This window comes from Octopus sinensis, linkage group LG14 (genome assembly GCF_006345805.1).
Source record: "Octopus sinensis linkage group LG14, ASM634580v1, whole genome shotgun sequence".
Lineage (NCBI taxonomy): Eukaryota > Metazoa > Mollusca > Cephalopoda > Octopoda > Octopodidae > Octopus > Octopus sinensis.
The window spans coordinates 32169960-32182546 of NC_043010.1; the positions used below are offsets into that span (position 1 = coordinate 32169960).

Below are 12587 nucleotides of genomic sequence, written 5' to 3' on the forward strand. Positions count from 1 at the left end.
ACTATGCAAGTCCATATTGTTTTCCAGTTTCTCCAAAGCCATATCCAGAGACAGTAAAAAGAAAATAACTCACAACCTCTAAGGAATGGTCACCCATATTAAGAGAAACATAAATTTGACAAAAATAATTTATCAAAACATTTTTCATAATTATCTATCTAAATGATTATTTATCTATAAAATCTACAAACAGTGCCTGAATGAGCATTCACTGTGAAGTGCATATGACACATTCATGCATACTGCTTTATATATATATATATATATTAATGAGCTGTATTTATTTATCACCTGATGAGATACATCTGCACGGCCAGATGCTCCTGAACAAGTTGTTGAGTGTCCCACCCAGGAGAAATCGATGCTAGATGTATTGAAACAATTGTCATGACTAACAATAAATTCTTGTATATTCCATCTTATTATATATATATATATATATATATATATAATCAAAATAAGCAACAGGATATCAAGAAGTGATGCAGTACGACCATTTCAAGTGGCTCCATTTAATTGAACAATGCAATCATTACATCAATTTAAGTGCAGGGCTATCATCAGCTGCACAAATAAATAGAATTTTAATCAGTTGGACACATTAATATAATTTTTTCTCAATATGTAAACAGAGCAAGAAGATGGAAGAAATCCATGTTGTTGCTATTGTAGCTAAGAATAGACTACACTTCCAAGAAAGGCATGAAGCTCACTGGGGTCATTGCTTGTTAAGGACTGTGGTTCATTTCTAATTTATTTGTCTTTTTATCAACTACTAAATCTAAGACTAGAGGACTGTGTCTGTTTGGAATGAAGGGCAAGAGTGAGCTGACAGCTCATGACTAGGTATGGTCACAAATATTGTCAAGATATTAGTAGTAAACTGGGTGTAAAGTAGCTGTCTATAAAGGAGGCTGGGTAGGGGAAGACCCTATATCATGATGTTAATTATCAGTTAAAGGGGCAATATATATATATATATATATTTTATATTTTTATCTAGTTTCAGCTCACGAGCTGTGGCCATGCTGGGGCACCGCCATATATATATATATATATATATGCATACATATACATATCTATATATATATATATGTACATATATATATATATGTATATACACACACACACATACACACACACATATATATATATGCATATGTATATATTATATATGTACATGTGTATATGTGTAATGTGAAGCTGGATTATGTTTAATAAATCAGATTGCTGATTATTAGTGTCTTTTAATAAAAAAGCAGAAACAAACTAGGGAAGCCAAACTCCAAGCTGAAATATGAAATTTACTAAATATTTAAATATTTACTAAATGTTTATATTTAGCATGGAAAAGAACAATGCTTGCAATTTACAAATAGCTAAAACGTAACATTCATTTTTGCTAGAAATAAGTCTCTATACATGATTGCTAAACTTATTCATTTAGATTTTCCTTCTCAAAATTGTATATATCATGTATATATGTATTTTGTGTTACCGTGTGTTTGAGTGTGTGTCTGCTTATGATGTGTGTGTATGTGTTTCATTTTATGTATTTGTCTTTTGAATGTATGTGTTTCTTTGTGTGTGTGTGTGGGGGTATTTCTGTTTGCACACCTTCTGAATTAGATGTGCATGTGTACATAAGTGTATGATTTATCTAAGTCTTGTGTGTTTATTTTTGTGCTTATGAGTCTGCATGTATGTATATGTGTATGCATATGTATCATGTTGCTGCACAAAAGCATTCCTTTCCCTTACCTACCTCAATTTCTTTCTTCCCATCATCCTCCTTATTTCATTTTATTCTTTCACTTCTCTGCTCCCATCGTAATTCTCTCATTGTTCTTTTCCTCTCCGTCTTCATTGTTTTCTCTCTTGTTTTGGTCCTTTCCTGTTTCCATACTTTAGACACACAAAGAAGAGATATATACACGAATACCCAGTAAGATTAATAACGTGTGTGTGTGTGTGTGTTTGAATTATATTATAGTTTGAATGAAGCATCGTGGGATATTTAAAGTTAAAATTGAAGTAATTCAAAAGCCAATATAATAATGTCAGTTGAAATGCAGGAGTGAAAACAAGTAAACAAAACAGAACAACAATTTGTTACCTTACCATATATTTCTCTATTTTAGTGTTAATTTCCCGCTCATAAGAACATGGGGGATGGTGTTGAGTTGGTATCTTTTGCTCAAATGAAAGGGAAGTGGGTAGGAAGTTGTAACATACACAGACCGCTATAGTTACAACAACCAATCTGTCTTATTCAACTTATCTGTTTTTGATAAATGGTTTCAGTTTATTAAAGAGGAGGATTACATTGATCCTCAAATTGCAAACTGTTACATTCTATTGCTGTATCATCATCATCATCGTTTAACGTCCGCTTTCCATGCTAGCATGAGTTGGACGGTTCAACTGGGGTCTGGCAAGCCCGAAGGCTGCACCAGGCCAGTCAGATCTGGCAGTGTTTCTACAGCTGGATGCCCTTCCTAACGCCAAGCACTCCGAGAGTGTAGTGGGTGATTTTATGTGCCACTGACACAGGTACCAGACGAGGCTGGCAGACGGCCATGCTCGGATGGTGTTTTTTATGTGCCACCGACACAGGTGCCAGACGAGGCTGGCAGATGGCCACGCTCGGATGGTGTTTTTTATGTGCCACTGACACAGGTGCCAGACAAGGCTGGCGAACGGCCACGATTGGATGGTGTTTGTTTGTATATATATATATATTTATAATAGTATAAAATACATATATTTGAGCTATTTGTATATAATTGTAGCTTTGCATTTGAAGCGGCACAATACTGGGGATTTTTGTCTTGGAGGTGCTCAGTGAACCAGTCAACCAAGCAGTACACTGTTTGACCAATGCATAGGGAAGAAAAAAGCAGAGCAGAAGATACAGTGGATGACATTGCTGGAGGTGCAGATAAAAGAGTTGGTGGTGTGGTAGGGCAGGTGGTGGGTGCTGGTGAGGTTAGTAGTGTTGGAGAGGTAGTGGCAGGTGCAACAGCTTGGAGAAGAGCAGGGGAAAGAGCCAGGTTGGGTATCAGGAGTAGGGAAGAAACTGTGGACCTGAAGGTCATGCAAATTAGTAACTGTTAAGTTCTGTGTATGGCATTTCTCTAAGAGTGTTTTTGAATGATGTGTTTGTTTGCATGTGTCCCTCGATGTTGATATAAAGCATTCTGATTGTGCTTCCTATGTAGGAACCAATTACATTTACTGCAGACTTTTGGGTATATTACACGTTTGTACTGTTCATGGGGTAGTTGGCCAGTGGGCACATCTTGTTGCTGTCTGTTAGTCAATTTCCAGACAAAAATTTTCTCAATACATGACCAGAGTACATCTTAGGAAGGACATACCATCTCTAGAAGTGTGGATCTTCCTTTGAAGTATAAGAACTTTCTGACATTTGCAAAAAAGATGTTTGCATAGCTATCATTTAGCAGAACCATTTGCAGTCATCTGATGTTAGTGGCCTTATCTGTTGCTTCACTGCACCTGTAGGTAGCTTTGGCTCTGATGGAAAGGGCTGACTAATAGTGGACAATTAGATCCTGCTGGCCATTTTCCTGTCAGAATTCATATAAATAAATGCTACCTCTCTAATCTTGAGTTGGGAATTAAGCAGGGAGAGAGGGAGGGAAAGAGAGAGAGAGAGAGGGAAAGAGAAATCCAGTATCACTAGGGTGTTTGATTTCAAACTGATGGTCTCCTCCCAAAAGGAAGTCAACATTACCTAGAGAAGACAACGTGGGAGTTGTAGGTGCTAAGTGCACTGCACACTAGTTGGTCAACTTAGGTAATAACCAATGGGTTTAAAGAAAAATATCTAGAAATATAAGATAAAGTACAAACTGTTATTTTGTCATCTTTACATCTGTTTCCACTGTTTCAATTGAATTGTGTGGGCTTTTGAACACACACACATGCACACACACATGCATGCACATATACATGCATAGAAAATACACACTCACCCATGCAGACACACACATATAATCATAACCATTGTTTAATGTCTACTATTCTATGTTTGCATGGGTTTAACTCCTATATGTGTGTTTATGTGTGTGTGTGTGTATGTGTGTGTGTGTGTGTGCATCGTTAGTAAGAACTCATTTCTGAGTATTTAGTACATTTCAATTTAGGTGAAGGGGTGCTCATTTGTGCTGTAGGGGAAGATGGGCTTTCTGATGGCTAATGATCCCAATTCTTGTTTTAAACAGCCTATTGCAAGAATCACGTTGGATTGTAGGTGCTGGTCGGAGTTGGGTTGCTCCAACTTTCCTACATTGTTGTTTCATTCCAAATCAATTCTTTTGTTTCCTTCAAAACAGGATATTCCTGCCTTGATCAAATTTCACCAAACAGTGTATTGGTTGGTTGTCATTTCCCAAGAGTTTTGGTCTATACCATTACTCTTCAGAGTTTCCTTCAATTAGTCTTTGTAGCATTGCAGGGGAATTCACAAAAGGTGTCTCCCATTGTTCAGTTTCCCCAATAGGAATATCTTTGGGAACCTGTTTTCCCTCATGACGCCATGTGGCCTGCCCATCTGAGGTGGTGCTTGATGGTTGTAGCCTCCAAGCTAATTTATCCCACTCTCTTTTGTTCATAACATTGGTAACATAGTCTTCCCATTTGATGTCCAGGATAGACCAGAGTTCCTTTTGATGGAGTTGTTCAAGCTTTTTTGGGTTATGGCAGTACAACGTCCATGTCTCACACCTAAACAACAGGACAGACACAATTGTACACCTTCATTTTAGTTTGGATAGTATGACGACTGCTCCCAAAGACTCTACTGGAAAGCTTCCCACAGGCTGAGTGTGCTGCTTGGACCTTGTTTTCTACATCATTTGATGATGTATATTGAACAGATAGGAGGTTACCAAGGTAAGGGAACTGTTCAACACATTCAATGGAAGTTCTGCTAATGGTGATGTTACATTTTGGTGGGTCATATCCAGGTAGTGGTTGTACAAGGATTTTGTTTTTGTCTTTGTTAACTGTTAAACCAAACTGAGAATATGCCAAGCAGAAATTATTGACAAACTGTTGTAAGGCTCAGTGGGTGGACAGGGACAGTGTTATTATCTGCATACTGCATTTCATTTACTTTGATGGTGTTGGTGTGATGCTGAGAATGGAGTCTTGATAGATTAAAAAGTCCGCCATCACTATGGTACTTGATTTCTACACCTGAGTTGTTCTGGGGAATTTCATGGCAGCATTGTAAAGAGAGAAGAATGTGGTGCAAGGATATAGCCCTGTTTCAGATCACACATAATGGGGAATTCCTCTGAAGTGTTAACTTGGTGGATAACATATGCCTTCATGCTATCATGCATTGCTCTAATTATTACAACAAAGGTTCTAGAAGGCTGAATCATTGCAGGACAGCCCACATTGCAGCTCTTGGAACACTATTATAGGCTTTTTCAAGGTCAGAGAAAACAAGAGAGAGATGTTTTTTGTTGTTCTTTGACTTTCTCCTGTAGTTGATGAGCAGAGAAAATTACTTCAATTGTTCCCCTTGCAGAGTGGAAACCACATCGATGTTCTGACAGGATGTTCTCTGCAAAGTTTTTTAATTTACATTTGACGGATATTTGTCCCCATCTTGTTTGTTGTTAACACAACGTTTCGGCTGATATACCCTCCAGCCTTCATCAGGTGTCTTGGGGAAATTTTGAATCTGGGTTCTCATTCCTAACAACAAACAAGATGAGGACAAATATCCGTCAAGTATAAATGATGTACATAATTCCTCATTTCTTAAATATATAGAACTGTGTTCAGGAATAATTTGGCAAGAATTTTCCTGTGATGGAGCGTAAGGATATACTATGATAATTGTCACAAATGTTACAATCCCCTTTCTTAAATATTGTAAAATTTAGTGTATCTTTAAGCTTATTTGGGATATGTTTGGCTTCTCACATTCGTAGGATCAAAGTGTGCGTATAGGTCTTTAGGGATAGCTCACCATGTAGTAGAAGCTCTGCAGGAATTTTGTCTGGGTCTGCAGCTTTTCTGTGATATATTTTCCTCAAGGCTACACAAAATTCATACTAGGTGATTGGAATAGACATACTGAGAAGAGATAGTGGGGTATTGTGGAACATTTCTTAGAATCTCATAAGTAGTGGTTGAGTTCCTGTGTTGAAATGTCCCACCCCACCATTTAAGGTTGACATTACTCTCCATCAAATGGATGTTGACTGCTGATGGTAGGATCCCTTCTGAGGATTGGAAAGGACTGTACATCTCCTTAGTTCCTGCACAGAGGCTGCAGAGATCACAAGTGTTGGCAAAGTGCCGCAGTTCAACATCCGTGTTAAGTTGGATATAAGGATTGCTTTTTGGTACTAATGCTGCTTCTGTGGCTAATACACACACACACACACACACACACACACAATATATATATATATACATATATACACACATATTTATAAACACACGCACACAGATATATAGAAAACAAAGTTATTTCATTCCACACAGGTAGAAATTTAGAAAAAACTGAAGTTGAAAATGCCTTGGGAATTGTTTAGATTTTTTAGTTTTAAAGACTTAACTGGTTTCATAGATTTCTTTGATTTTCAAAAGTTGAGACAGAAAGATGTGGATCTATGCTTGCTTCATGCTTCTTAAGACAGTTGCAGCTTAGCTCCACATCTTTTGTACCTCAACTTTTGAAAATCAGAGAAATCTGTGAAACCAGTTAAGTTTTTAAAACTAAAAAATCTAAACAAATCACAGTGCTTTTTTAACTTCTTACACACACACACATTGTAAACAGAGTTAGCAGTTATAGTAACCAATGAAGGGATAAAATATCCATATATACTATCTGTATCCGTTACTTGTATTGTCCCTGGATATTGGTGTGCAGGCACACCATGCACATAAAGTGCAGATAACAACTGGATAAACAAGAGTTTATCAGGAACTAATGCAAATAATTAGAAAATGGAAAAAAACACAGATTAACAAACACATCGATTGGACCACATTTATAGCTTATTTTTTAATACAAAGCATGACATAACAAATTGCACCTACCCGTTAATAAATTGTAGTATTCCCTAGACTATTACTAGCTCACTTTTTTTTTATCTATGGACCCTGTAGCCCCTGATGGTAAATTATTTGCTCTTAACATATTGGGCTTCTAGACTTTTTGTCTAAGCCACCTTTCTTACTTTTTCTTTCTTCCTTTTGTTTACATTGTATGCTCTTGTTTGTCAATCTTCAAATACCCTACGAAGATGAAGAACTTTATTCTTGCATTTATTTATAGACTGCATTCTGGTAACCGATCAGTAACGGCTGTAAGATATGTTATGTCACTTATTTTGCTATATTTACATACATACATACATACATACATACATACATACATACATATATATATATATATGAATTTTTTGCGGAATGAGATAAAAAAAAACCAAGGCTGTACAGATATTAGAGCATTTATAGAAAGAAGGTCTTACAGCTGTTTCTAGAATATTAATTAATAATAATATCCCTTCATCGGAGACGGTGTGAGGGGAAAAGTTAACTCATAGTTAGTTTCGATATATATATATATATATTATATATATATATATAATTTAATAAAAGAGTATCATATGAAAGCATGGATGTGGCTTGATTTTGCAATAATTGGAATGAGAATCAAATAAGGATGGCAAAGTAAGTGAAAGAGGTGAGTGGAGATGAAGTGGGATTGTTGTATACAAGTGAAGATTGTGGAGTGAGTGAAATAGTTGAGTAATAGATGTTAGAGTGAGTGCAACATGTGTAGTGGGTAAGATGAGTGAATGTACAACAGTATAGAGTGCTTGTGTGTGACATATGATAGTTGTGATAGAAGAAGGACAATGAAGACCAGCAACTATTGAACTAGAACAAGATGTGAGTGATAAAATTTGTTAATTAAAATCAACATCAGCTGAAGCAATTAGAATACATTATAGAAAGAAACAATACCAGCACAATGACAAATATTTCAAAATACAGTGACAACAATACTTCAACAATAAAACTAAAAGAAGAGAAGTAAAGTTGCTATGGCACAGGATCTTGTGTAAATAGTTAAATTACAAATCAGAATGACTCTTGTTAAAACAAAGAGATGGCAATGCTGTGTTTGTTTAATGCTGCTATTGTTAGTTTAAATTTTATCACTGAACAAACCAATATTTTCACCAAAATATTACTTTATTAGGTGCTTATTTTATCATATTTTGTCAGTTATTGAATTATATTTTTATGTGTTATTTTTGCTTCATAGTTCTATGGCACATGCTACAGTTTAATTGTTTCAAGAGTGAGAGAAGACCATAATGGGGATTGGCACTAAACAAATAGTTATCAACACCATCCTTACTTCTTTTATAAAAAAAAATCATGATGGTAATAACAATAATAACAATAATAATCATAATAATAATAATAATAATAATAATAAACTCAGATACCAGGAAACCCCAAAATGGCCGAAATTCAAAAGATAGTGCTCATGGGAACTGCTCATATCCTACGCAAAATACTTTCTATGTAATCTCAAGGTTTAAAACAAACATAATTTTCGTATGTTTTTTTTAGGCATTCACTAGTACAACACTAAGTACCAAACCAAATATATGGCACCCTAGGCATAACACCAACACGAACTTCCAACTTGTTGTCTCTTGAGATCTCTGGGTGAGACTTGGAGCCAGCTTGTGCAAATGTAAAGCAAAAGTCAAACATAGAATAATAATAATAAAAATAATAATGATAATAATAATAATAATACTTTCGTAACAACATTGAGTAACAACATTAAAGCTTACTCAGTTGTTGGTGTTGTTTAGCCCATGTCACACTTGACTCAGTAACTATGTTAAAAAGTGTTCCAGCCATGACAATGTGATAATTTTAAATATGTAGGACTATTTTTATCTAATGAATTTTAAAACTTATTAGATGGGTTATTGATATTTGATTAGACAGATTTTGGTTGTATGCTGTTACCCTGTTCTCATATTAAATGTATTTGAAGTTTTCAAGGAGACCATTTATTTATACATAGATGTTAAAATGATTACAAATGATTACAATAGTTTCTTGCCAGAGACTGTATTGCTGATTCCAGTTGTGAGTTATGTATATTGGCCAAGAATTAGATAGCTACATCTTTGTGTGGGGCAAACAGTGAGAATTAAGAATGTCTTGTGTCTGTGCTTGGAAAAGTGAGAATATTGCATTCATGGAAGGTGAAGGGATTGCATCAACACTTGAGGGGTCATAATGTATTCATCGAGGCTAAAAGTTCTAACAGAGTGAACCTGGCTGCATTTTATTGTGACACCAGTATTAAGTGTGAGAAAATGATAGATAGTAAGAGGTGGATAAATAATGAGAGTAAACGATAGTAAATATCAAATGGCCAGTGGGGAGTACAGGTAGAGTTTATGGGATTCATGCAGATCTGATGAAGTCCCTTAAATTTTATATCTCTAGATGGTGAGGGAGGTGGGGGATAAGCATGAAAGAGAGAGAGAGAGAGAGAGAGTGCATGTGTGTGACAGAGGAGCAGATTTTGAGAGAGAGAGTCTGATAGGTCTTAGGGCATTTTTAATTATGCTGGAAGTATATATATATATATATATATATATATATATATATATCCTACATTGCTTCACAATGTCAACTTATTGATATTCAAAATGAACAATAACCATATCAGTATCACATGTGTGGAACAGCCATAGTTACTGTCCTTCTTTCCCCTCTGATTCATAGCTAAAATATGTTAAATGCTTATTATTATCTTTCTAAAGCATCTTTTCCATGCATCTTTTCAATGCAGAAACAAGTCTTTCACCTATCAATTTCTTACCACCACCACCACCACCACCACCACCATCATGGTCATTGTCATCATTTTCATCATCATCATCATTATAAATATCACTGAATTTTCAATAATGATAAATGAATCGGAAATAATAATGTAGTGTGGAGTGGGGCAATGAATAATTTTTAATTCAATAATTGCATTGTTGATAATTGCATAATTAATACAGGGTTGTCTAATGTGATGATATCTTGATGGTGGCGGTGGCTGTGCTGGTAATAATGATGAGGGAATGTAAATGGTAGAGTGATTTGGCAATAAAAGAATGAAATGTTTGGTCAGGTAAGGTAATGGAGGAGATAGTGCTGGTGGTAGTGAAGACATTTGGCAGAAGAATAAAGGTATTGGTAGGGATGGTGATATGCATGTCGTGGTTGCGCATTATTGGAGTTTGAAGTAATGATGACAGTGTTGGTATTAGCATTGATGATGGTGATGTAATGCTATTAATGCAATATTATGATATTTTACCTTCATAGTTTCATTCAATGCTGCCATCTGAAACAAATGAACATTTTTATATTGCTTCATTACTCTTTATTGGTTCTTAGTCTTTGACTGTGGCCATGCTGGGGCATCATTTGCAAGTATATTTACTCAATTATATTGACCCCACTACTTAATCTGGTACTTAATTTAGTTTTGTCTTGTCTTGGTTTATCGTGAGTCACATCTCATTTAGAGAGTTATTTCCCCTCATGGAGAAAATATCACAAAGAATTTACAGTGACTTACACCAGCATATACATAACACACACACACACATAGTAAAATGTGGCATGGAAGGATGATAACAGGACATACAAAAGATATGGACACACTACATACATACCTACATCTATCTATGTATCTGTACATCTGTCTGTTAGCCTGTTTATCTATCTATTTATAGATAGATATCGTAGTATGTGGTTGGAAGCCCAACACCATGCCATATATAATCAAGTGGAAAATTGTAGAAAAATCCATGCCATCTAAGAAATGCAACTTATATATAGTTGAAAGATCACATATCCCTTTTAACTTTAAAAATTCCACTGCGCTGCTGAATTCCAGATCTGAAATTTTCAGCAAATGCAGACATATGGACAAAATTGCTTTTGGTGAATTGAAGTACTCCACCCTCTCCTGATTAAACAGCTGTATCACAAACTTTGGACCCCTCTGCATTGATTCATTCTGTAATTAACTTTATTATGGCTTTACAGACAAAGGGTACATAACTCTCTTCTTCTTTTCTTTTTCCATTTTTTTCACCCTTCCACATTTTACATCCACCTTCTCATTTTTTTCTTGTGATTTCCCTTCTTCTAGCGCCCTGATTTGTATAGGCCTTGTTCTCAGAGCCTGAACATTTAAAGTTTAATTAAAAAAACTAAACATTAAAAATAAAAAGTAATATATATATGTACATACATTTTTTTGTGTACTCATATATATGCATCTCTATATATTTACCTCCATTTGTTGCAGTTTATATGCAATAAAATAATGTGCAATAAAATAATGTGCATGTGTATGACTAGCTGTCTGTATAGACATATGCAATGCTGTTTTTGCTTTTAGTGTAAATTGTCTGTGAGAAGAAACCAGTTTAAATAATGTCTATAACAACATTCTTATTTTAAATCCAAGTTGTATCTTTCCATTTTTCCCTACAAAAGCTGTGTTTTATTCATTTTATATATGTACACATGTGTGGTTTTGTCTTTATGTATCATTGTACTAAATGTATCTAAGTTTAAGTATGTGATGATGTGTGTATGTATGTAAATGTTTATGTATGTTGAAGGGGGAATTAAACCAGATGTTTTTCCTTTTACTATTCTTATGTTGGATGGGTTGCTATTGAAGTTTGGTTTGTGGTCTTTCCTGGTTATATATGAGCATTTTGGTATAAATGTATCTACTCTTATCTATTTTAAGTTTAGTGACTATTTCTTTGGTTGTGGTGTTAAAGCTACATATTTCGTTTTCTTGTATGCCTTGAAGATTGCTTTAGAAAGAAAGTGGTAGAGTTTGTTTGCCTCATCTGATTTTACAAATATATTTGGGCTTGTTTTAATGTGGTTGATTTTCTGTTTCAGCTGCTTTTCCAGTTTTTTGTTTTGCTTGTTGAATTTCATTCTGTTGATCATTATAAATAGGTAATCTTCAAAGGGTTGTAACAATGGGTTAGGTGGCAGACATTTGGCTGTCTTAAATCCATAATTGTTGGGGAACTGTTCTTCCTTTTGATCATTTCCATAATGATAAATTTTCCATCAGTGACTTTTGATGAAGTGTTTTGTTTTTTGTAGTAATACTTTTTGGTAGGTTTTGGTTGGTTTTTTAGGTAATACTTTTTGATACGTTTGACATTTTTTTTATAGAGAAGTGTATTGGGTGGTGCTGCAACTTTTCCTATTTTACAGTTTATGTTATGAAAGCACTCATGTCAGAACAGAGCTATTATATTGTTTGTCTTTATGTTTAGGTTTAATAAAAACAATTTTACATTAATCTGTTGTTGTTGTATGCCTGTAGATTGTTTTTGTTGTTGAATGTTGTTATTATTGTATTAGTCAGTCACTTACACAATATCTAAGTTATTTCAGCAAGTAAAGGCAATAGCTCTATACATATTTAAGCTTTATTATGATCTCAT

General features: G+C 34.9%; 1 protein-coding gene across 1 annotated transcript in view; it reads left to right on the forward strand.

Annotated features, from left to right (window-relative positions):
• LOC115219083 (VPS10 domain-containing receptor SorCS3-like) overlaps positions 1–12587 on the forward strand; it is a 722157-nt gene that overhangs the window by 249912 nt on the left and 459658 nt on the right. The gene's annotated exons all lie outside the window — the stretch shown is intronic.